Raw genomic sequence first — 22,401 nt, 5'->3', positions numbered from 1 at the left:
AAGGAACTTTTTGAGCTGCTGCTTGGTAAAATCAGGTGGATAGGCACCTCCAACTAAGTAATTGACAATGTCTGCATACCATGGTACCCGTGTTTGCTCTACCACTAGCAGTTGCTCATCTGGGAATGAGTCTTGAATTTGTAATTCTCCCTCTAGGTAGCTGCTGTGATTGTTAGTTTCCAACCTAGAGAGATGATCCGCCACTTTGTTTTCTGTCCCTTTTCTGTCTCGAATTTCCAAGTCAAACTCTTGTAGCAACAAAACCCAACGAATAAGCCTCGGTTTAGAATCTTTCTTGGTTATCAAATACTTGATTGCCGAGTGGTCAGTATACACAACCACCTTGGTTCCCACAAGATACGATCTGAATTTCTCAAAGGCAAAAACCACCGCTAGCAGCTCTTTCTCAGTAGTGGTGTAGTTTATTTGGGCATCAACAAGAGTTTTGCTTGCATAATAAATGGAATGAAAGATCCTATTCTTCCGCTGCCCAAGAACAGCCCCAACGGCAAAATCACTTGCATCACACATGAGTTCAAAGGGCAATGACCAATTGGGTGTTACAATCACGGGGGCCGTAACAAGAGCTGTCTTCAACTTCAAAAATGCTTCATTACATTCAGCGGTAAACTCAAATGGTCTATTTTGTTCTAGCAAGTTACACAAGGGTTTGGACACCTTAGAAAAGTCTTTAATGAAGCGCCTATAGAAACCCGCGTGTCCAAGGAAGCTTCTTATGCCTTTCACCGTGGTAGGGGCTGGTAGCTTCTCAATCACTTCTAGCTTTGCCTTGTCAACTTCTATCCCCTTGCTAGACACTTTGTGACCCAACACAATACCCTCTTGAACCATGAAGTGGCATTTTTCCCAATTAAGCACCAAGTTGGTTTCCTCACATCTTGCTAACACTCTTTCCAAATTTTCCAAACACACCCCAAATGAATCCCCGTAGATAGAGAAGTCATCCATGAATATCTCCAAAATACTTTCAGCCATATCCGAGAAAATAGCCATCATACACCTTTGGAAAGTTGCGGGAGCATTGCACAATCCAAATGGCATCCTCCTAAAGGCAAAGGTACCATATGGACAAGTGAAGGTGGTTTTCTCTTGATCTTCCGGTGCTATAGAAATCTGATTGTAACCCGAATATCCGTCAAGAAAGCAATAAAACTCTTTTCCCGCCAAACGATCCAACATTTGGTCAATAAATGGCAGCGGGAAATGATCCTTCCGAGTAGCATTGTTTAGCTTCCGGTAGTCCATACACACCCTCCAACCGGTCACGGTTCGAGTAGGAATCAACTCATTGTTTGCATTGGCCACCACCGTGACTCCTCCTTTCTTGGGCACACATTGAACAGGACTAACCCATGAGCTATCTGAAATTGGGTACACAATACCATAATCTAGCCACTTGATCACTTCTTTTCGCACCACTTCTTTCATGACGGGATTCAATCTTCGCTGATGCTCAACAGAATTGCTACAACCAGCTTCTAAAAGTATCTTGTGTGTGCAAATCGTTGGACTAATACCCCTTATGTCCGCCATAGTCCACCCGATTGCTTTCTTATGCTTTTTCAACACCTCTAGCAAAGCACCTTCATTTTCAACTACCAAGTTTGATGCTATAATAACTGGCAGCGTGTCATTCTCCCCCAAATAGGCATACTTCAGATGGCTTGGCAAGGGTTTCAACTCCAACTTCGGTGGTTCTTGGATGGAGGGTTTTGGAGGCTTAAAATTACTTTCCTTCAACTCCAAAGATTCAAAGGGCTTCTTGAAGTTAGGAATAGGTTGCAATGGCTCCACCCAAGCAACTTGGTTGTCTTCATCTTCACTCAAGTCTTCAAGCTCATCAAAAGAACTTATAAATTTCTCATCCCTCCAAGCTTCCTTGTGAAATTTTTCAGCCACTATCGAGTCAATTACACTTATGCGGGAGCACTCTTCTATCTCATCCGAAAATCTCATAGCATTGAACACATTAAAGGTGACTTTTTGGTCATTCACCCTCATTGTGAGCTCCCCATTTTGCACATCAATCAGAGTTCTCCCGGTAGCAAGGAACGGTCGACCCAAGATAATAGGCACATCTCTATCAGCTTCATAGTCTAGGATGATGAAATCAGCTGGAAAAATGAACTTGTCAACCTGTACTAGAACATCTTCTATTTTTCCTTCCGGATGGGCCATGGACTGTCGGCAAGTTGCAATGTAACCGAGCTTGTAGGACGTGCTTCACCAATACCCAACTTCTTAAAAATCGACATAGGCATGAGGTTGATGCTTGCACCCAAATCACATAAAGCTCTTCCAACATCCCTCCCCCCAATAGAACAAGGGATTGTAAAACTACCCGGATCCTTCAACTTCGGTGGAATCTTACATTTCAACATGGCGCTGCATCCTTCGGTAAGAGCTACAGTTTCAAACTCTCCCAACCTCCTTTTCTTCGTCAAAATGTCTTTTAAGAACTTGACATAATTTGGCATTTGCTCCAATGCTTCCACCAAGGGAATATTGATATGGAGCTGCTTCAACACATCTAAAAACTTCTTGAATTGCCCATCTTGCTGCTTGTTTCAGAAATCTTTGAGGAAATGGAAGGGGTGGTTTAGTACATGCGGGTGCGGATTCTTGTTGTCAGTTGCGGCCCGATGCCTTATCAACCGGTGCAGTATCAGCAATTTCCTGGGCAGTTTTTTTACTCAATTTTTCGTCGTTTTGGATTGAAGTGGGCTCCCCACTACCCTTCATTTCCTCCTCGGAATTTTTCAGATGCTTGCCACTCCTCAAGTGAATGGATTTGCATTGCTCCTTCCCATCCCTCCTTGGATTCTCCGTGTCACTAGGCAAAGAACCTTGCGGCCTAGCTTTTAATTCATTGGCCAAATGTCCAAGTTGCAACTCTAAGTTTCGAAGAGAGGCAGCTTGACTTTGTATCACCGCATCATTTTTGGCCATATAATCCCGCATTAGACTTTCCAAAGAACTTGGTTGGGCATTTTGAGCATGTTGTGAATGTCGGGGTTGTTGTGAAAAACCCGGTGGATATGCTTGTCTTCCTTGGGCTGGTGCGGTACTTGAGCTTGCTCCTTGACCTCCCCAAGACAAATTAGGATGATTCTTCCAAGATTGATTGTAAGAGTTTGAGAATGCCCCATTGTTTCTGTTAAAATTCTGATTTCCCATGTAACAAACGGACTCCGGATTAGATGGACACTTCTCAAACACATGCCCTTCTCCACAAAACACACATGAGACATCATCACTTTGAATGGCAGCAGCTGGTTGAATATTTTTAGCGTTCCCAATACTCAAATTCTTCAAAACATTCGTCATGGAAGCCATTTGAGCTGTCAAAGCCGTTATTGCATCTACCTCAAGGACTCCCGCCACTTTTCTACTTGTTGGAGCTCTAGTGTTGGACCATTGGTAGTTGTTACTTGCAATGGTCTCCAAAATCTCAAATGCTTCATTGTAAGACTTCGACAAAATAGCACCATTGGCCGATGCATCTAACACCATTCGAGAAGCTGCATTCAAACCATTATAAAAAGTCTCCATCTGAATATAATGTGGAATGCCATGATGTGGACACTTTCGCAAAAGTTCCTTAAACCTCTCCCACGCATCACTTGTGGACTCATCTTCAAGTTGCTGAAAAGACATGATCTCACTTCTGAATTTTGCATTTCTAGTAGGAGGAAAGTATTTCCTCAGAAACTTCTCAGCAAGGTCATTCCAATTGGTCACAGAATCAGGCGGCAAAGTGTTGAGCCATGATCTAGCTCGGTCTCGTAGTGAGAATGGGAATAGCTTCAACCTTAACACCTCTTCACTTACTCCTTGGATCTTGAAAGAATCACTCACCTCCAAGAATGAACGGAGATGGAGGTGAGGATCTTCAGTTGGCAACCCGCTGAATTGCCCCACGGTTTGGAGCATTTGAAACATCACTGGCTTGAGCTCAAAGTGCGGTGCTTGTATTTCAGGCCTCACAATGCCTGGATTGAGCTCATTAAACATGGGGGCTGCATACTCCCGTATAGCCCTTGCTCGATCATCTGCCAATATGATGGGGTTTACAATTTGTGGAGCAACCCCATCATCATCAAAATTCTCAGCCATGATGTCTCGGCCCTTAGCCTTTTGAACCCTTCTTCTTCTTCGGAATGTACGTTCAATCTCGGGGTCAATAGGAGCAAGTTCAAAGTCCTCTTGTTGGTTCATACACTATAGATACCTGAGATTTCAAAGACAAACCAGCAAGATTAAAAGCACAAAAATTCTTAGAATGTCAATTAGTTGATAAAACAAAATTTAGAACTTAAAGTCCCCGGCAACGGCGCCAAAAACTTGTTGTGAAAATTCTATTGCTTTATAATTGCGCAAGTGTACACAATCACAAACAAGTAATACAATGATAAGTAAATCAAAGTTCGTCTCCACAGGGACTTTTTACTAAATAATGTTAAATCAACTAAAAGTAATTCCAAGAATTTCAAATAAAAATAAAATAAAGTCACACATTAATTCACAAGAAAAATTGATAGCTTTGAATCTAAACTTGAGAACTAATTGTTTAAACTAAATAAACTAAAAATAAGAAACTAAAAGTGATTAAAATGGTGGTAATTTCAGATTTGGAAATTAGACTTGGGTGATTAATTTCCACTTGTATGTCCCAGTTGATACAGCAATGTCCCAGCAATGATTCAGCAATCCTGGCAGAGTTAACAAATTTCAACAAAAACCAGCAAGCTTTTTCCAAAACTTGCAACTAACCATTCATAATCTCACAATGCATTCCTACATCAGTTTAGATCACAAATAGCCCAATAAAGCATCAAATCCTTAGTTATACATGGTAGCAAAATATTCCTATTTCACTACTAATTAATACCTAAAAGAAAAGGTAAAAATCATGCATCAATTAGGAGGGTTCAACTAGGTCTTACTTTTCCAAGTAAGAGCTAGCTTGCTAAATGTTAAAAATGGCCAAGAATTAACATTCATTCAACATTTCATCACAACTAATTGAACAAAGACAAGATTACTTCATCATTGCAAAGCCAAAACACTAGTCCATACAAGGGTTTATAACCACCCAAATCTCAAAAAGTTTAGTTCATAGCTGAAATTAGAAACTCAAAACCAGAAAATGTATTGTTCATGAAGTTAAAGAAAAGCTTAAAGAGAAGAAAATGATACAAAACGAAGTGGAGAGCAAGAGAGATGAGTGTTGAGCTCAAATCCTTCTTTGAATGTTGCCTTCTTCTCCTTCTTCTCAATCTTCTTCTTCTTTGTACTCTCTTCCTTCTTTGTACTTAGAAACCTTTTTTTTTTCTGCTGTAAGTTTTTCGTACTGGTATTCAAGTGCAGCCACCCTCTCTCTATTCATGTCCTCCCTTTTTCTTTTTGCCACCCAATTAGGGTACCAAAGTTTACCCTAATTGGAAATCCCAATCATCACCCACTTGTCCTTCATTTTCCACATGTTTGTTGAGTCAATAGCCAAATTCCGCCACCTCAGCTCGTTTTTCTTTTCATTAAAGCCAGATGGACTATCTGCCAAAATAAACTTACTGGGCTGACAAATTGCTACGCGATGAGTGCTACAGCAATGCCAGTTAGCAATAATCATTTTCCTGCTCCTTTTTCTCCTTGTCCCAAACATTTTCAAATACCTATTCTTGTATTTTTTTTCTGCTTAAAACACATAAAAACAATAACATAAGTCTATTTAACACTTACTTACACACACACTTTCATTTATTACAAAGACACAACAAACTAGACACAATTCCACAATATGAACATTAGTTGATCCACCATTCACATTAAATTCAAGCTTAAAGATATGAAATTAACTCTAAATCTTAGAGTTATCATAGGCTTAACTAACAAATCAAGGAAGACGAATAGCCTCTTGAGATTGAGCCTAATCATAACAGGATTAAGATCATTTGATCTAGGATCAGCTAGGCAAAATTGACTTGAATAGATATTATAGTAAGTTTAATAAATCTAAGTCAAAGTACAATATCGGTCCCTTCCGATGTATACTCCATGCATCCAACCTGAGCTTTACTTTCACCAATGCTCTAGAAAGAACATAGCATTTCTCCAAATGCAAGTAAACTCTGTTGTACATTGTCATATCAGTAAAACCCTGTGTCTGATAAATCTAGGAAACTTTATTCACATAGTCATGTTTACTTTCTAAAGTGTTGACAACAGAATAAACAGGATCAAGTATGTGAAAAGGGTTTCAGATGAATTTATAAATCAAATAGACAAGCAATTGATAAGATGAACCAAAACATACTCAAATGAATGAAAAATACTTCTATTTCTTTATTGATGTTGAATAAAATGGATTACATTGAAATGGAGTTTTATTTAGGGCATAAATCCCAAAAAACACCCACTTGCACTAATATAAAACAAAAAGTGCATTTCAAATAATCTCAACACCTTGATATACAAATCAAGTGTAGTAGTAGTAAACTCCTCATAATAGGATCTGAAAGGTTGATTTAAACACAACCTTTTCTCCACCATTACTCTTCCTTAATCGCAAAATCATTGATAATGTGAAATTCCTCTCTATATTTTTGGGATACTGGATTCTATACCTTTGGCAACTACTTTTGGTTAATCAGTAAATAACACTAGTAGTTAAGGCAATTTGGAATGGTGCCAAAAATGTATAGAATTTTCCTTAGACTGAATAAGTACCTTTCCTGCAACTTTTACATTCAGTCCCTTTCTGGTAGACCTAGAGACTTCAGATAGGTTTTTACACTTCTCCAAAATAACTATTCCACCCCCAGAGTAATCACCATCTTATCAGAAAGATTTTCTAGCACAAAGGCAAGTCTTGAAATCTGATGTGGTGTAGTCTAAGAGTTTTAAACACACTCTTATTGACTAACATATAGTTCCTCTTCTTAATCTTAAGATTTACTTGATTGTCTTCCAATGTTCCTCTCCTGGATTAATATGATACTTACTCATTATTCCCACTCAACAGCAAGTATCTGGTCTAAGGCATACTAAAGTATATCTGAGACCTCTCACTGTTGATTTAGGAAATTCTTTCATGGCTTTATCTTTTCTGGAATAGCTGAGACTTTTCCTTAGATAAAATCTATGCCTAGAAGTCGAGAAGCTTCTATAGATTGCCATTAGAAAGAAAATGCTTCAGCATCTTACTAAAGTAAGTTGCTTGCATTGGAGTAAGTAATTACCAGGTATACCATAAGCCATAGATTTAGATAAACTCAAACCTATAATACTAGGGACAGGAAGTTTTGTTAAGTCTATTGAATAGACTTATACACGAAATTTCCTTTTATGTCCTTGTAATAGAAAGTTTAGGTTACTCCATGTGAATGGATTAAACCATAGTTCTATTGGCTTTTCTTCTTAGTTTCTTATCTTGACAATCCATTACTTGTTTAAACTCACAATGGATTTTAATCACTAGTGTCTTCAAAGTCATAAGAAGGCGAGTTCCTAGAATTTCTCCCACTACGACAAGGTACCGTGAATTATGTCTAAGAAAACTAAATGGTATTGACCTCTTCGGTTGTGACAAGACAATAGAGGCAGTGGGATCATCATATGTCAAATAAGATGATAGAACACTTTTGGAATCAAGAAAAAAAAATATCTCCTTTATTTGCTACTTTTTAGACTTAGTCACTTTCTTAGAAAAGTAGTATTTGTTTAAACAAACACTTTCTTATTTATTGACTATGGGATGGTCCACCCTTAATCACTTAGAATAGCTAACAAACCATGGTTAATAGTTCTAGCTTTTCTTAAGATTTTGATTAGGTCATCAATGATTCTAGTAATGATTTACATTAAGTATACAACAATTACATCATTCTGAAATTGTATTACCATAGAAGGATTTAGGCAACGACTAGTAACTAATCATCAATATGCAAATCGAAATTTCTGGGGAGGTAAGTTCGGATATAATTCAAAAATCAAATTAATGATCTTTGAACTGCATATCTACTAACTATTTCTCCACCCCTATCAGTTCGCAAGATCTTTAACCACTTACCTTAATGGTTTTCAAGCATTGCTAGAAATTAATGAAATTTTTCAAACATTTCAAATTTATTTGCATAAGGTATAATCTAGAGTTATTGTTTTAAGAATACAACGAAAAACTCATATCCACCCCTGAATGTACATCCAGCTACGAATGAGATGAACAACTTTCAGTGGATATAGGCATATTAACTCTTTGCAGAGATTGATCTTGTCAAAATCACTATGAACAAGATACAAATGCCATAGATTAAAAAAAATGTGGTTGTCTCTTTTTGATGACTTAGGTTTAGTTACATCAAAGAGTTCTTAGAATAGTGCACGTGGATCCTGGTCAAAGAATACTAAACTCATATTCCTCCATACTTTAATATACAATTTTTGAATCCATTATTAGAAGATGGATATAAAACACTTGTGAAAGTGTAACTGTATTGTATTCTGGAAATAGAAATATAAGAAAATTTCTGTTTGGAATCTAAAATTAAAGTCAAAGACTTAAATTTATACCAAATATAATGAGTAATTCTTTGTTGAACCACCACTACTAATTTAAACTCTAAGTCAGATTTGCTTATACAAGTAGGAGATTTCTAAGATTGAGGATCTATATCATTTTGGAATAGAATTTCGGGATTATAATCATATGCGTCATTTAATTTCTGAAGAGAAAAAAGAATGACATTAAATGAGTTATAGACCATTCATCCAATTATATGTTATGGAGCTAATTCGAAATAAATAAGCTAAGAGGAATTAGCATAATTTTGTTGTTTAAATAAGAATCCAACGATGCTCCGATTCGCGAGAGTCAAAGTAATTTTATTTGTACAATCTTCTTGTTTCATATTGTAAGAATACTAGTCTAAGGTGTCATCAATTGATGAACAGCTAGATGTTGCATATACAATATTTATCTTTCGAGATCTAACACTCTTATGTATGTCTAATGGTGAAAATCCATTAGGGATTTATCTCATTAGATAAACAAACCAAGTTAGACAAACTATGAAGATTCGAAATTAAACTACAATTTAATAACAGAAAATAACATGGTTCAATATAAATTCATACACAATTCAGAAATTATTAAACATATAGCAAGTAGGAATGATAAGTGAAAATACTAAAACATACAATCCTAAATAATTTCCAAGGTTTTCAACAAACTGATATAGTGTCCCGTTTAGGCGAGAGTCAAAGCTACCATCCATTGAATAGAGTTGTCAGCTCATCTAAAATGTTAAACATTCTAGCAACCTTTTATTCGATCAAGATTGGAATCCAGCGTTGTCCCGTTTAGGCGAGAGTCAAGGCTATTCTATCTTATGAGCTTCTACCATTGTTTCATATTTTGCAAGTCAAATACAGTCGCCACCATTAGGGTGATCCATACCATATAAAACACTTACAAAGCTACTTATCTTTTTCGAGATTAAACGGTGCGAACTTGCTAATGAACGTTCCTCCATTAGGGAGGATTAATCACTAAAACAAACGCTATGTAAAACCAACAATGGAGATCGAATATCTTAATAATAAAGCTCATTCTTTAAAATGTATTTTCATTATTATTTATAATAAAATATATTCATTAAATATCGAATTTAGAATTAAAATTCGAAATTAGAATTTAATATAATATTTATAAAATTATACTTAGATGGTGATTGAAATAAATTGAATTATTTCCATCTCGGTAGTAATTTTGATATATAAATATTAAGAAAATTATTTAAGTTGTATTAATTTAAATTAATTTGCAACTCAAAATAAATTTTAATGAGAATATATTTATTGTATTTTGAAAAAGAAAGTATAAAAACTTTATATTTTCGAAATACTTAAATAATAATTACTTAGAAAAATACTTCAAGCAAAAATAGCACCTATCTAGATTTTCCTTTGACTAATTAATTCAATTTCTAATAATATACTTTAATTCATTTATTTTAAATTAATCAATAAATGAAAAAATCATTGATTTAAGTTTGTCCAATAATTAATAAAAAAAAATAATTAATTTACAACTTAATCTATTTTTCAAGATAAATTCAAAATCATCTTGCATTATAAAATGCAATTTCGAAAATTGATTAATAAAATAAAGAAAAAATATATAGGTTGAAAATTATTTAAATTTAAGTTGAAAAAATAAATTTCAACTAAAAATGATTTTCTATTTAATTAATTGTCATGAAAAAGAAATATTTAAGTATCATGATGAAAATCAACTTAGATATTTAATTTTCAATTTAATTATATGTATTAAATTCAAGAAATAAATAATTAAGTATAGAGAAGGCTTAATTATTAATCTCTAGTTTAATACTAGGAAAAATATACTTAAAATAAATTGTACCAAAATTAATTATTTAAATAATGAATTTCACAATGTATAATATTTTCCTATTTAATATTAGAAATAATAAGTAGTCTAGAAATAACTATCTAGAAAATATCTTATTTGACTAAGTATCTTTTCCACAAAATTTGAAAAAATATCTAATTTAAGTTGTATTAGAAAAAATCTAGAACTTAAATATTTTCAAATTTAAATTTAAGTAAATATCAAAAATTAAGTTGTAACCACTTAATTTGAAAATATTCCATTTTAAGTTAATATTTGAAAAAAAAAATATCAACTTAAAAAAATATCTAAAGAATCTTAATAACCAATTCCTAAAATTACTCAACTTAATTTTGAAATTTGAAATTCAAAAGATATTCAGATTTAAGCTGATTAGTTATAGATAACTAAATATCAACTTAAATAGGAATATTTAATGAAAAATTTAAGTTAAGCTTCAGAAAGAATCTAGATGGTTATAATTCTATATTTAATTAAATACAAGAAAATACATATAGTTTCGCTTAGAATAAAATTCTTTAAACTATGGTTTTTTCTTAAATTAATTTCAAAATAAATGAAATTAATTATGTTGCTAATCAATTATATTAGGTTAAACTAATTTAATTAACCTAGTACAGTTATTCAAATCAGGCAAATGCGCCTTCACAATTGGGGTAGTTCATGTGAGGGGGTGTTGGGTTCAGTATGTCGTACCCACTTCTATGGCTCCCAACTCTCACACAAGGCCCAAAAGAGAGGAATTTAACCTTAAAATGAACAACTGTTATTAATTGAATAGGCCCAAAACTAAATGGGCCTAAATAAAATCTATCAAAAACTATGATATTTTATTTAGCAACAACAACCTATATGCATCTTTAACAAAATTAAACATATAGGCTCACACAGGCATACATTTGGATGGATACTGTCATGTTGCTAGGTCATACACAGATGAAAGAAGATTGTAAAATTTACCCGTTACAAATTATTTACTTAACCAATGGAACCATGAGTTAAAATCAGATCATTGGATCTGTCAACAAGTTAACCATGGCTATTTGCAATCAAGCAATAATAGGTTTTATAAAACTTACAAACAAGCTAAAACACATACTCCTGCAACAAGGTTAGCGGGATAGTTGGATGTTGGATTTATTTAATTTTAAATAATTAAATTTCAAAAAATAATTAAATAAAAAAAATATTTGTTTTTCGAAAAAAAATAATATAATAAAATATATATTTTCGAAATTAATAAAATAATATTTAAAATTAAACCTACAATTTTGAAAAATTAGGTTTCAACTAAACTAAATATCATTTCAAAAATTTGCTAACTACTTTTAAAAATTTAATGTTATTTTATAAATAAAATATTCAATAAAAATAAAAAGATAAATAAATATCTTTTTCAGATTTTATGATTTAATTTAAATAAATAAAATAACAAAATTTAAAAGTTAGCAAAATATCTTACTTCTATTTAACATTACATGATTATAGTTATCTTATTTTAAATTTAAAAAAGGTCAAATTATTTAAAAAATATTTAATTTAAAATTTAAAATCTGACCTTAAATTTAAAAATAAGATAAGATATAATCAAATTTAATAATAAGATAGATAATTAAGCAAAAAAGATAGATATTTACTATTTTCAAATTCAAATTACACTAATATCATGAATTAATTAAAAAAAAATTAATTAATTTAATTATGATATTTAGAATTGAATTAGGAATAGTAAATGTCTAAATACAAAACTACATAAAAAATCGGAAGTTAAATCCATGAAATAGCATGAAAAACGAAAAAATTGCGAGCTGTACGGACACTATGCAATGGGCTTGTCTGACCGTGTAACCTCGGCGCAGGAGGCTGCTAGCAGTCTCTCCGCGCGCGCAGGGAGGTTTTTCAGCACGCGCGTGTTGTCTGAGGGAATCCCCTCTTCCGCGCGCGCGTGGTGCAGTGACACCATCCCGATATTTTTCGAAACTTCAAAAAATTATAACCAATTAAAATTAAATCGAAATGGAGTTCTGTAAAAAAAAGTAAATTGCTTAATTTTTTCCATACTATCCAATAAAAATAATTCCAGAAACAGATATTCAATTATTTTTCACAAAAATTCACAAACATAAATCAATCATCAAATAACACTCAAAACAACATGATACCATCCAAAACATCAACAAATCGTTTTAAGTCCAAATTTCTTGCAAGCAAATCAATTACCATGGCTCTGATACCAGTTGTTGGAAATTATTTTACCAGGATCTTAGATGTACTCACAAGTATGTCGATTAACACCCTAAATATGAACTTCTAAAAAGATTATGAAATAAACACATAAAGTATTAGAGACCTTACATTGGGAGCAGCAGAATTAAATGTCTCCTTCCATTCAGATGTCTAACCCTTGTATCCTTTCTGTCGCAGAGTATTATCAAGATCTGAACCTGGATCTCTTTCTCTCCTTTTTTAGTGCTGAAACTCCTTCTTGTTGAATGTCTTTCTTCACAATCTTCCTCACTATGAATGAGCTATCACTTGTTGTGTGTGGGCACTACTCTAACACTAAGTGATTTCGAAATTATGAAGGAAGAAGAAGAGTAAGAAGTGGCGGCTAGGGTTTAGAAAGAGAAGGCTCAGGTTTTTCTCTGAAGGAAAAGTGTGAAAGTTAAGTGTAAATTTCCTGAAGCCTTCACTATCTATTTATAACATTCCACTAGGGTTAGGTTTGAATTATTTGACATTAAAATAATGAAAATATCATATGATAAACCCTATAAAAGTGGCCGGCCTATACAATATGGATTTGGGCCTCACTTTTTGCAATTTTGCAGTTTTATCATTTCTGCATCTCATTTTCTCAAAAATGCCAATTTTCAAATTCAACCATTTAAATGTCAATTCTAACTATTCAATAACTATAAATGATTATTAAATAATATTGTCATTTATCATATTTATTAATTGAACCATACAAAGTATCATAATTAACAAATATGCCCCTAAAACTCTTTCTTTACAATTTCGCCCTTACTTAGTGAAAAATTCACAATTAGACATAGTCTAAATTGAGAATTATAATTGATTAATCAAAACCAATTATATGAGTCTTACAAGCAATATTATCTCAACTAGTGGGGAGACCATGGGTCTATATAACCGAGCTTCCAATAAGCAGATCAAGAATTTATAACCTAAATTCACTAACTTATTAATTCTTCGTTGAATCCACGCATAGAACTTACAATTGTACTCTCAGTATATAGAATGCTCTATATGTTCCACCATATGGACACATCATTAGTTATCCATTGTTATAATCCTAATTTGATCAATGATCCTCTATATGAACTATTTGCACCGTAAAGGGATTAGATGACCGTTACACCCTACAATTTATTTTATCCTTAAAACACTTAACCCCGTATAAATGATATTTCAGCTTATGTGAAATGAGTACTCCACCATTTATTTTCGTTTGGTCAAGCTCGAAGGAGATCATCCTTTACTTACTATTCGCCAGATAGAAGCTATAGATTCCATGTTTATGTTAGCGCTCCCACTCAATTGCACTACCGTGTTCCCAAAATGTACGTATCACCCTGACCCAAAAGTAGGCTTAACTAACAAATCAAAGAACACGAATAGCCTCTTGAGATTGAGCCTAATCATAACAGGATTAAGATCATTTGATCTAGGATCAACTAGGCGATATTGACTTGAATAGATATTACAGTAAGTTTAATAAATCTATGTCAAAGTACAATATCGGTCCCTTCCGATGCATTTTCCATGCATCCAACCTGAGCTATACTTTAACCAATGCCCTGGAAAGAACATAGCATTTCTCCAAATGCAAGTAAACTCTGTTGTAGATTATCATATCAGTAAAACCCTGTGTCTGATAAATCTAGGAAACTTTATTCACATAGTCATGTTTACTTTCCAAAGTGTTGACAACACAATAAACAGGATCAAGTATGTGAAAAGGGTTTCAGATGAATTTATAAATCAAATAGACAAGCAATTGATAAGATGAACCAAAACATACTCAAATGAGGGAAAAACACTTTTGTTTCTTTATTGATGTTGAATAAAATGGATTACATTGAAATGGAGTTTTATTTAGGGCAAAAAACCCAACATGGAACTAGGACTTGGACTTGGAATCATAACTGAAATTGGACTTAGATATAGAACCGTAACCGGACTAGGACTCGGACTCCAAATAAAACCAACACCCGAATTGGGAGCTGGACCCGGATACCCACCCAAACCTGCACTCGGGACCCGAACCCGAACCTGAACTCAGAGCAAAACATGGAACCAGAATAAGGACACGATACCAGGGTCAGGACATAGAAACGCACCCCAATCGCGATCCCGAACCCAAATCAGAAATGGGACTTGGGACCTGAACCAGAACCAGACCGAGACCCGTGACAGTGATCCAGATCTTGACTAAGTATTCAGGTAATGGGACCTGGACTCAGACTACGACCAAAACCCAGACGAAGAACAAAAACCGAACCCAGACCTAGATTTGAGACCCAAAACTAGAACCTGAACAAGAATCGTTGAACCAGGATCCTAAAACAAGATTAGGACCGTGACCAAGCCCCGGACCCAGACTTAGAACCGAACATAGACCTAGCCTTAGACCCAAACTGAGACTAGAACTCGGGCCCAAACACGGACGTGTACCCAGACCGGAACTAAGACCCGAACCTGGACCTAAATCAAGGACCTGATCCCAAACACAGACTTGGACCTAGACAGGGATCCGGATACAAACCTGGACTCGGACAAAGACCAGGACTGGGATCGAAATGCTGGACCTAGATCTGGACTGAGATCCCGACCCAGACCCAAACTTGGACCCGCACTCGTGACCCGAACTTGGACCTGGACCCAAACCTAGACCCAGATCAGGGTCCAGACCTGGACACAAACCCAAACACAGACTCAGACCCAAACTCAAACACCCACACCTAGAATCAGACCCAAAGCTAGACTTGGACCCGGACCCAAACTCGAACCTAGACCAAGATAAGAGCCAAGGACTTAGACCCAGAACTGAATCTAGACCAAGACCAGGGAGGCGAACCCACACCCGGAGCCTGATCTGGACCTAAACTGGAATCCGGACCCGAACCCAAACTCAGACCAGGACTCCAACTGCGACCCGAACTCAAACCCATACTCGAACTCAAAATCGCAAATGGAACTAGAACCGAACTAGAACTAGCACCAGGACAAGGACCTACCCAAATCCGAACCCAGATCAAAACCCAGACAGAGACCTAAACTCGAATTGAGACTAGGACTCGAACCCGAACCTAGACCGGGACCCAAACCCACACAATAACCGGGACGTGGACCTAGAATAAGGATAGGGACCTGGGAAACAGAACTAGGACCGGGACCTAGTACCCGACCCAGACCCGAACTTGAACATAGGACAAAGCTCATGACCCGGCACCAAAAATGGAACCAGACTGGGACCCAAAAGTGGGATTCGGATCTGGACCCAGGACTAGGACAAAACCCCTAGTCGATGTCTGGATTAGGGACCCAGCCCTGGACCCGAACCCTGATAAAGACCCGAACCCACACCCGGACCTAAACTCGAACCCAGACTAAGATCAGAACGAAGGACTTAGACCCAGAACTGAATCCAGACTCAGATAAGGATTGGAACCCTTGACTCGGACCGAACCTGGACCAAGACCCAGGACGCGAACCCACACCCGTAGCCTGATCTGGACGTAGACTGAAATCCGGACCCAAACCCAAAGTCAGACCAGGACTCGAACTTCGACCTGAACTCAAACCCAAACTAGAACTCAGAATCCCAAATGGAACTAGAACCGAACTAGGACTAGGACCAGGACCAGGACCTAAACTCGAACCCGAACCCAGATCAAAACACAGACAGAGACATAATCCCGAACCGAGACTAGGACTCCAACCCCAACCTAGATCAGGATCCAAACCAACACAATAACCGGGACCTGGACCAAGAATCAGGATAGGGACTCGGAAAACAGAACTAGGATCGGGACCTAGTAACCGACCCAGACCCGAACTTGAAACTAGGACCCAGCTCGTGACCAAGCACCAAAAATGATACCAGACTGGGACCCGACTTTGCGATCAGGATTTGGACCTAGGGCTTGGACAAAACTGGTAGTCGGTGTCTGGATTTGGGACCCAGCCCTGGACCCGAACCCACACCTGGACCTGAACCCAGTCCCAAACCCAAAAGTGGACTCGAACCCGTACCCTGTGACCCAAAATTGGAACCAAAACTGAAAGTTGACTGGGACTAGACTAGGACTTCGACTTGGAATCATAACTATAATTGGACCTAGATCCAGAACCATAACCGGACCAGGACACGGAATCCAAATCAGACCTAGACCCGAATTGAGACCCGGACCTGGATTCCAACCCAAACCTGGACTCGAGACCCGAACCCGAACCTAAACTCAGACCTAAACATGGAACCTGACTAGGGACACAGAACCAGGGTCGAGACCTAGAATCGCACCCTAGTCTCGATCCGAACCAAAACTCATAAATAGGACTGGGGAACTGAACCAGAACAAGACCGAGACCCGTGACAGTGATCCAGATCGTGACTCGGGATTTGGGTAACGGGGCCTGGAACAGACCAGTAGTCGGTGTCTAGATCTGGGACTCAGACTAGGACCAGAACCCAGACGAAGAACCAAACCCGAACCCAAACCTAGACCTCGGACCCAAAACTAGAACCTGAACAAGAATCGCCGAACCAGGACCCAAAAAGAAGACTAGGACCGTGACCTCGACCCAGACCCAGACCTAGAACCACAAACAAACCTAGCCTCAGACACAAACTGAGACTGGACCTCGGGCCTAGACACGCTCGTGTACCCAGACCGAAACTGAGACCTGGACCTGGACCTAAATCTGGGACCCGATCCCAAACACAGACTTGGACCTAGATAGGGATCTGGATACAACCCTGGACTCGGACCAAGACACACACTGGGATCGAAATGCTGGACCTAGATATGGACAGAGATCCTAACCCAGACCCAAACTTGGACACGCACTCGGGACCCGAACTTGGACCCGGACCCGAACCTACACAAAAATCGGGGTCTAGACCTGGACACAAACCCGGACCCAAACTCAAAAACCCACACCTAGAATCAGACCCAATGCTAGACCCAGACCCGGACACAAACTGGAACCAAGACTAAGATCAGAACCAATGACTTAGACAAAGAACTGAATCCAGACTCAGATTGGGATTGGAACTTGGGACTCGGACCCAACCTATACCAAGACGCAGGACGCGGACCCACACCCGGAGTCTAATCTGGACCTAGACTGAAATCCGGACCCAAAACCAAACTCAGAGCAGGACTCGAACTCCAACCCGAACTCAAACCCAAACTGGAACTAATAATCGCAAATGGAACTAGAACCGAACTAGGACTAGGACCGGGACAAGGACCTTAACCCAAACCCAAACCCAGATCAAAACCCAGACAAAGACCTAAATCCAAACCGAGACTAGGACTTGAACCCGAACCTAGACCGGGACCCAAACCAACACAATAACCGGGACCTGGACCCAAAATCAGGATAGGCACCTGGGAAACAGAACTAGGACGGGGACTTAGTACCCGACCCAAACCCGAACTTGAACCTAGGACCCAGCTCGTGACCCGACACCAGAAATGGAACAAGACTGGGACTCGAGATTGGGATCTGGATCTGGACCCAAGGCTTGGATAAAATCCGTAGTCGGTGTCTGGATTTGGGACCCAGCCCTGGACCCAAACCCTGACAGGGACCCGAACCTTGACAAGGACCCGAACCCTCACCCGGAGTTGAACCCAATCCCAAAACCAAAAGTGGACCCGCCGTACCCTGTGACCCAAAATTAGAACCGAAACCAGAAGTTGGCCGGGATTGGAACTAGGATTAACTGAAATTGGACATAGATCTAGAACTGTAACCGGACCAGGACCCAGACTCCAAATCAGACGTAGACCCGAATTGGTAGCCGGACTCAGAACCCAACCCCAACCTGTACTCAGGACCCGAACCCAAACCTGAACTCAGACCAAGACATGGAACCAGACTAGGGACACAAAACAAGGGTCGAGACCTAGAATCGCACCGCAGTCTCGATCACGAACCAAAACTCAAAAAGGGGACCTGGGACCTGAATGAGAACGAGCTCGAGACCTGCGACAGTGATCCACATCTTAAATCGGGCTTCGGGTGACGGGGCCTGGAACAGACAAGTAGTCGGTGTCAAGATCTGGGACTCAGACGAGGACCAGAACCCAGACTAAGAACCAAACCCCAACCCAAACCTAGACCTGGGACCAAAATTAGAACCTGAAAAAGAATCGCCGAACCAGGACCCTAAAACAAGACTAGGACCGTACCAACACCCGGACCCAGACCTAGAACCGCACACAAACCTAGCCTCAGACACAAGCTGAGACTGAAATTCGGGCCAAGACACGGGTGTACCCAGACCGGAACTGAGACCCGAACCTAAATCTGGGACCCGATCCCAAACACAGACTTGCACCTAGATAGGGATCCAAATACGAACCTAAACTCAAACCAAGACAAGGACTTGGACTGAAATGCTGGACCTAGATCTGGACCGATATCCTGACCCAGACACAAACTTGGACCCGCACTCGAGACCAGAACTTGGACCTGGACCTGAACCTAGACCTAGATCGGGGTCTAGACCTGGACACAAACCTGGACACAGACTCGGAATCGAACTCAAGCACCCCCACCTAGAATCATACCCAAAGCTAAACCCGGACCCGGACCCAAACTCTAACCCACACCAGGAGCAAGATCAAGGACTTAGACCTAGAACTGAATCCAGACTCAGATTGGGATTGGAACTTGGGACTCGGACCCAACCTAGACCAAGACCCAAGACACGAACGTACACCCAGAGCATGATCTAGACCTAGACAGAAATTCGGAGAACAACGACCCGAGCTCAAACCCTATCTTGAACTCAGAATCGCAACTGGAACTAGAACCGAACTAGGACTAGGACATGGACAAGGACCTAAACCCAAACCCGAACCCAAATCAAAACCAAGATAGAGACCTAAACCCCAACCGAGACTAGGACTCGAACCCGAACCTAGAACCGGACAAAAACCCCCCACAATAACCGGGACCTGGACCCAGAATACGGATAGGGACCTAGGAAACAGAACTAGGACAGGGACCTAGTACCCGACCCAGACCCGAACTTGAACCTAGGACCCAGCTCGTGACCCGACACCTGAAATGGAACCAGACTGGGACCCGAGATTGGGATCCAGATCTGGACCAAGTGCTTGGACAAAACCCGTAGTCGGTGTCTGGATTTGGGACCTAGCCCTGGATGCAAAGCCTTACAAGGACCCGAACCCACACCTAGATCTGAACCCACTCCCAAACACAAAAGTGGACCCGAACCCGTACCCTGTGACCTTAAATTGTAACAAAAACCGAAAGTTGACCGGGACTGGAACTAGGAGTTAGACTTGGAATCATAACCGAATCGGGAGACGGACTCGGATCCCAATACAAACTTGGACTCAGGACCCAAACCCGAACCTAAACTCTGACCCAAACATGGAACCAGGCTAGGGAGATAAAACCAGGGTCGTGACCTAGAACCACACCCCAGTCTCGATCCCGAACACAAACTCTGAAATGGGATATGGGACCTGAACCAGAACCAGACTGAGACCCGTGATAGTGATCCAGATCTTGAATCAGGATTCGCGTAACGGGGCCTGGAACAGACAAGTAGTCGGTGTCTAGATCTGGGACTCAGACTAGGACCAGAACCCAGACGAAGAAAAAAACCCGAACAAGGACCTAGACCTAGGACCCAAAATTAGAACCTGAACACGAATCGACGAACTAGGACCCTAGAACAAGAGTAGGACCGTGACAAGGACCCGAAACCAGACCTAGAACCGAACACAGACCTAGCCTCAGACCCAAATTGAGACTAGAACTCGGGCCCGGACACGGTCATATACCCAGACCGAAACTGAGACCTGGACCTGGACCTAAATCTAGAAGTCGATCCCAAACATGAACTTGGACCTAGATAGGGATCCGAATACAAACCTGGACTCAGACCAAGACCCTGACTGGTATCGAAATGCTGGACCTAGATCTGGACCGAGATCATGACCTAGAACCAAACTTGGACCCGCAGTCGGGACCAGAACTTGGACCTAGACCCGAACCTAGACCCAGATCGGGGTCCAGACCTGGACACAAACCCGGAAACAAACTCGGACCCGAACTCAAACACCCACACCTAGAATCAAACCCAAAGCTAGACCAGGACCCGGACCCAAACTCGAACCCAGACCAGGATATAAACGAAGGACTTAGACCCAAAACTGAATCGAGACTCCTATCGCGATTGGAAGTTGGGACTCAGACCCAACCTAGACCAAGACCCAGGACGCGAACCAACACCCGGAGCCTGATCTGGACTTAGACTGAAATCCGGACACGAACCCAAACTAAGACTAGGACTCGAACTCCGACCTGAACTAAAACCCAAACTCGAACCCAGAATAACAAATGGAACTAGAACCGAACTGGGACTAGGACTAGGACAAGGACCTACACCCAAACCCGAACCCAGATCAAAACCCAGACAAAGACGTAAACCCGAACCGAGACTAGAACTCGAACCCAAACCTAGACCGGGACCCAAATCGACACAATTACCGGGACCTGGACCCAGAATTAGGATAGGGACCTGGGAAACTGAACTAGGACGGGGACCTGGTACCCGACCTAGACCTAAACTTGAACCTAGGACCCAGCTCGTGACCTGGCACCAAAAATGAAACCAGACTGGCACCCGAGATTGGGATCAGGATCTGGACCCGGGGCTTGGACAAAACCTGTAGTCAGTGTCTGGATTTGGGACCCAGCCCTAGAGCCGAACCCTGACAAGGACCGAGACCTGAACCCAGTCCCAAACCCAAAAGTCGACCCGAACCCGTACCCTGTGACAAAAAATCGGAACCAAAACTGGATGGTTACGGGGACTGGAACTAGGACTTGGACTTGGAATCATTACTGAAAATGGACCTAGATCTATAACCGTAACCGGACGAGGACGCGGACTCATAATCAGACCTAGACCCGAATTCGGAGCCGGACCCGGATCCCAACTCAAACTTGGACTCGGGACCCGAACCAGAACCTTTACTCAGACCCAAACATGGAACCAGACTAGGGACATAGAACCTGGGTCGGTACCTAGAACCGCACCCCACTCTCGATCCCAAACCCAGACACAGAAATGGGACCTGGGACCTGAACCAGAACCAGACCGAGACCCGTGATAGTGATCTAGATCTTGACTCAGGATTCGGGTAACGGGGCCTGGAACAGACCAGTAGTCGGTGTCTAGATTTCGGACTCAGACTAGGACCAGAACCTAGACGAAGAACAAAACCCGAACCCAAACCTAGACTTAGGACCCAAAATTAGAACCTGAAGTAGAATCGCCGAACTAGGGGCTTAGAACCTGAAGTAGAATCCCAAACACAGACTTGGACCTAGATAGGGATCCGGATACGAACCTGGACTCGGACCAAGACCCTGACTGGGATCGAAATGCTCGACCTAGATCAGGATCGAGATCCTGACCCAGACCCAAACTTGGACCCGCACTCGAGACTTGAACTTGGACCTAGACCCGAACCTAGACCCACATCGGGGTCCAGACCTGGACACAAACCTGGACACAGACTCGGACCCGAACTCAAACACCCGAACCTAGAATCAGACCATAAGCTAGACCCGGACCAGGACCCAAACTCAAACCACAACCAGGATCAGAACCAAGGACTTAGACCCAGAACTGAATCCAGATT

The 22,401-nt window shown here is 39.9% G+C and overlaps 1 non-coding gene across 1 annotated transcript; it reads left to right on the top strand.

Moving 5' to 3' along the window:
- The first annotated feature begins 3,589 nt into the window (after positions 1 to 3,589).
- On the top strand, positions 3,590 to 3,696 carry LOC133035210 (small nucleolar RNA R71). Its single transcript, XR_009686490.1, has one exon. It is a non-coding gene; the product is annotated as a small nucleolar RNA R71 (small nucleolar RNA).
- Positions 3,697 to 22,401: the final 18,705 nt, after the last annotated feature.

The sequence above is a fragment of the Cannabis sativa genome, chromosome 2 (assembly GCF_029168945.1).
Source record: "Cannabis sativa cultivar Pink pepper isolate KNU-18-1 chromosome 2, ASM2916894v1, whole genome shotgun sequence".
Taxonomy (NCBI): Eukaryota; Viridiplantae; Streptophyta; class Magnoliopsida; order Rosales; family Cannabaceae; genus Cannabis; species Cannabis sativa.
This window is presented reverse-complemented; position numbering and strand designations above follow the sequence as displayed.